The sequence below is a fragment of the Myotis daubentonii genome, chromosome 16 (assembly GCF_963259705.1).
Source record: "Myotis daubentonii chromosome 16, mMyoDau2.1, whole genome shotgun sequence".
Classification (NCBI taxonomy): Eukaryota; Metazoa; Chordata; class Mammalia; order Chiroptera; family Vespertilionidae; genus Myotis; species Myotis daubentonii.
The window spans coordinates 30,905,674-30,911,030 of NC_081855.1; the positions used below are offsets into that span (position 1 = coordinate 30,905,674).

General features: G+C 45.6%; 1 long non-coding RNA gene across 1 annotated transcript; it reads right to left on the minus strand.

The window, feature by feature from the left end:
• Positions 1–486: 486 nt before the first annotated feature.
• Positions 487–5,142, minus strand: LOC132217819 (uncharacterized). Its single transcript, XR_009449019.1, has 2 exons — positions 4,995–5,142; positions 487–2,549 (listed from the first exon to the last, which is right to left on the minus strand). It is a non-coding gene; the product is annotated as an uncharacterized LOC132217819 (long non-coding RNA).
• Between the last annotated feature and the right edge of the window lie 215 nt (positions 5,143–5,357).

The window sequence follows — 5,357 nt, forward strand, 5'->3', positions numbered from 1 at the left end:
CTGGGGTTTAGCAGTGAGTTGCATCATCCACAGCGTCTCGAGTGGGAAGGCCTGGGAAAGGGACTTGGAAAGCCTGGGTTCTGGCACTGACCGTGACCCTGAGCAAGTGCTATGCCTTCCTGCTTCTCTTTGCTGTTGCCTTAGGAGAGCTTATGAATTTAGAAGTCTGAGCAAAAGCCACCCCTGTGAGCCACGAGGTCAGAACGGGCATGCCAGCTTCTGTTCCCTGAAGAATCGTTGTAACTCTTGGCACGAACACTTGACATTTTTCAAGATGGAAAAATACGGAAAGGAGAGCCTATGATACAGTCTTCGAATGAGAGTGAGAAGTGAGCCAGATCTGCCATCTGGTCTCCCAGAAGCAGCGCGAGAGAAAACCAGTTTGTGCTATTCATTCTCTGCTACTTTAAGCACCCCCCAAACAGCGCTGCAGCCATGATTTGGAATGCTGTGTTATGAGGGTGCAGGGATACACTAGGTAGGGTCATATGTCAATACACTTATTTTATTTAGAAAGTGAAAAAAAGTACCAGTGTATACTAGTACATACACTATAGTTATTCATATGTAAAATATACATACAATTGGCAAAAATGCAACAAAATAGCACAGTGACCATCTCTGGGTAATGCTATTGTGGGTGATTCCTGTTTTCTTCTCTACACTTTGCTCAAAGTTTCCTCCAATGAGTAGGAAATCCTTTTGTAATCAGAAAAATATTTATGAATATTAAGCAAAACAAGCATGTAATTACACTAAATGCTATTGGGGTAGTTAAAATCATCATTTCTTTCTTTTCTTTTTTATAGTTTTCAAGTTTACCCTTACAAACATGTATTAATTTAGCCCTAGCTGGTTTGGCTCAGCAGATAGAGCATTGGCCTGTGGACTGAAGGGTCCTGGGTTCGATTCTGGTCAAGGACACATGCCTGGGTTGTGGGCTTGATCCCCAGTAGGGGGCGTGCAGGAGGCAGCCAGTTGATTCTCTCTCATCATTGATGTTCCTATCTCTCTCTCCGGCTCCCTTCCTCTCTGAAATCAATAAAAAATGTTTTTTACAAAAAGAAGTACTTGATTTAAAAACAAACAAAAGAACAAACATGTATTAATATTAGAAGGAAAAACAGTCCCAAATTTGCCCACCACAAATTCATTCTCTCCTTTTTTCTTTCTAATGGAACCTGAAATTTTTTTTTTTTTTTTTTTTTTTTTTTTTTGGTGGTGGCGGTGGGGCGGGGGGAATGTCAATATACCAGCAAAATTTTGTATCTTCCAGGCTTCCTTACAGATGGGGGTAGAGTAGACATTTGATTAAGTTCTAGCCAATGATACTTAAGTAGGAGTTGCGTGGGCCTCTCAGCTGACTTGATTGGCATGTGCCCTCCTATTCCTCTCCCTGCTGGAACTTAGACGTAAGGTTTGGAGCTGCAGCAGCCGTTTTGTAAGAAGACATCCCCAAGGATAGAGATCATGAAGTAAAGCTGGCAGAGCAGAATAAAGGTGCCTGGGCCACTGGGGACATTTGGGAGTCACTACCAGGCTGAACCATCTCCCAACTTCAGGCTGCGGGAGAGAGAACCAAGTCCCCATCATGTTTTCGCCACTGTGGTTAGTGTCTTTCGTTGGTCATAGCTGAGCCAATTTCTAACTAATATATCCACTTAAAAACAAAGAAAGAACTTTTAAATTCCTAATCACTGCGACCAACTCAAAACAAGGTTTCTGGGTGTGGGGGTCGGGGGTGTGTGTGTGGGGGGGTGGGGGTGAGTCAATTGAAATTCACTTTGGATGGAAATAAAAGGCAATGTTCTGCTACACATTAAGGACGGTCTCCGAGGCTCCAATAAATCAAATCTGGTTCACATTGTCGACGTTCCAGGCACAGCGGTAAGTTCATTATTTTTACATTTGGGGACAATAAGTGTGTTCATACAGCCCGGCAACCAGGGACTCAGCGCATCGCCATCTGCCTGAACTGAGACCATTTGTCACGGAAGATGCTTCTCCCAAAAGGTGCAAAACAGACCTGCCTTGAGGAAGCACCCACGTGGGGACCGTTGTTGGAAATGTCAGATGGAAAACATGTCCGGAAACGGGGAATGTGCAAGCCTCCTGCGCGGGAAGAAGATTCACCCCTCTGCTCAGCCTCCTGGGCCCTGAGCAGCAGCGATGCCACAGCCACAGCAGCTTTTCAGAACAAGCCCCCCTGTCACTCACTGCTTCGTTGTTCTACAGGGCCCGGGTGGGGAGAGAGAGGAAAGGCCAGGAAAGAGGAAGGGTGCAAGGCCAGAAGGCCAGAGCCAGAAGGACCTTGGAGGGCTGTCCATTAACTTCAAGGCTTTCTTTTCCTAGAGGAGCAAGAGAGGGTCATGCCTCCCAGGAAGTTAGCGACTGGGCCACTACTGGAACCTGGAGCAGCAGCCCCCTGGTTCTGTGCCAAGGCGAACGGAGAATGAGGAATGTGGATGCACCCGAGCGCAGAGTCCTCATAGACATCGGCAGTCAAGGAGCGACTTGCAGGCATCTTCCTGGAGGTTCAGTAGAGATGTCTCCATAGAGGAAAGAGTAAACAGCAGAAGAGGAAGTTAGGGTGATTTGAGTGGCACGGGGGTGTGGGAACCTTAATCAGAGTACGCCGGACGTTCAAGGCCAATCTGCCATATGCAGGAGCAAAAGCAAGGACATGGCAATCTTCCTGTGTGCACTGCGCAGGCGTGCCTTTCTGTAGCCCAAGTACTGACGTCACTGTTTGGAACGAAGCCTCTTTTGTCTGAGTCGGTATAACGATGTGTTGTTGCCCTGGCTGGTTTGGCTCAGTGGATAGAGCGTTGGCCTAGAACAGTGGTGGTGAACCTTTTGAGCTCGGCGTGTCAGCATTTTGAAAAACCCTAACTTAACTCTGGTGCCGTGTCACATATAGAAATTTTTTGATATTTGCAACCATAGTAAAACAAAGACTTATATTTTTGATATTTATTTTATATATTTAAATGCCATTTAACAAAGAAAAATCAACCAAAAAAAATGAGTTCGTGTGTCACCTCTGACATGCCATCACTGGCCTAGGAACTGAAGGGTCCTGGGTTCGATTCCGGTCAAGGGCATATGCCTTGGTTGCAGGCTCGATTCCCAGTAGGGGGCGTGCAGGAGGCAGCTGATCAATGATTCTTTCTCATCATTGATGCTTCTATCGCTCTCTCCCTATCCCTCCCTCTCTGAAATCAATAAAAATATATTTTATATTTTTTAAAAAAAGATGTATTGTTGACCAGCAGGTGCGTGCGTGGCTGCTTAGTATGGCTCCTGTATTGGCGACTGTATTAGCAAGGGCTAATACTGGCTCCTATGTTTGTAGGCTCCTATGTTTACTGTAACTGCTTTGTAAGCCACTTTGAAGAACTGTTTTATCTAATGGCTCCTTGTTAGCAATGGCTACTTGGTCTGCAATGAAGACTCTCCTATCGCCTATGACTTCTCATGTCTTCTCCGTCTAATCCCCGGCGTCCATGACGGTCCAGTTCCTGGCGGAGAAGGACCTGGGCACCCAACAGGGGGCCAGGATGGGCAGAGAGGCAGAGGACTCATATCTGCTGATCCAGTTTCTCAGCCCTCCCCTTGCTGTGCCTGTGGAGACGGCTGAGTGACATCTGTGACATCATCTCGGCTGCTACATACATGACCATGAACCGGCTGCATTTTGCTAGTCCTCATGCGAAGGGACATCAGAGCAGCCCAGCCTCCTCCCTGCTGTGTCTGGGACAGTTGGTCGCCACAGGAGAGTAATTCCCATTTCACAGCTGAAGCAAAACGTCTTCCTTTTCCCAACAAAGTCATCACCAAAGGATGGAGATTTTCCACTATGTTCAGTCTCCAGCTGGGACTGTGGGGAGCTGAAATGGACATACAAGACACTCACTCAAGACTCAGCCAGAAAAGGACTCAAAAGAAATGAGTAGGAGCTCGGCCAGGGTGACTCAGTGGTTGAGGTCATGGTTTGATTCGCATTTGACACATGCCTGTGTTGCGGGCTCCATCTCCAGAAGGGGGCATGCAGGAGGCAACTTATCCATGATTCTCTCTCATCATTGATGTTTCTCTCTCTTCCTCTCTGAAGTCAATATATTTAAAAAAAGAAATATATATATATATTAAAAAAAGGAAACGAGTAGGATTTCCAAATTAACAGAACAACTTACCTTGGAATCTAAAAAGAAAAAATGGATCAAGGAATTCTGCCAAAACATACTTGGCAGTACAGAGATCTAGTCCAAACTGGAAAGTTACTACTTTTCATTTTATATTAAAAAATATTTCCTAGATCAAGGAATATCTCTATCCTTGGGGATGTCTTCTTCTTACAAAATGGCTGCTGCAGCTCCAAACCTTATGTCTAAGTTCCAGCAGGGAGAGGAATAGGGGGGTTCCCATCCCCACACATCCAGAGCAAAACCTGGGGTCAGGAGATCGGCGGCTGATGGTTCCTGTTACACAGACAAAATCAGGAGGCAGCACGGTGGAGTGTGAGAGCGGTGGTCTCCAAGGCGAGGTGCAGGTAACCCCACATAATGTACATGTAGTTTATAAAGATTTGCCCATGTTTATATGTAATGCATGAATCTACACTTACTTAAATGCACGTATTATTTACATATATTTAAGTGTATGCTTATTTCAATATACATGTACACTTCTTTAAGTACACACACAGGTGAGTACTGAAAGTTTCCTCACTGAAAGGCATGCATGCTCAGAGGTATTTAGAGTTCACTGGTTCAAAGAATGGGCTTTAGTGTCTGAGCTGCCAAAAACATACAAAATAGAGAAAATGATAGTACCTCCTAGTAGTGAGGATTCAGAAAATATTAGGCAAAGTGCTTGGTAGTTTTTCCTGCTATTTGACCATCTTCCTGAGCACAGATCTCACATCTGTCCTGTGGGTCGCGTATCCCCTGGGCCTGGGCAAGGTCTGCACAAAGTAGGTGCTTTATAAATACCTGTTGAACGGATGGCTGGCGGTCGGTAGGTCCATGTGGTGGCTTCCACACTGACGTAACTACACCTGCATCTGTGCTGCACAGGCAACAACAGTGAAGTACAAGCATGATAATGGCGTCATGATTGATTCACGCCCTGTATAAAACCAGGCAAATCATTCACAAATGTAGGCAATTTATTTTTAGTAACAAATGACAGGCAGCACCCCTCCCAACTGATGGTGACTCACCAATGCGCTGTCCACTGAGCACATGCATGACGACCCATATGCTTCCATGAGTCTGAACCAACTGCTGTCACCAGACTGAATTCCACCTTGTGATCTAATCTGACTGGGGGGCATGTTTACACATCTATATATG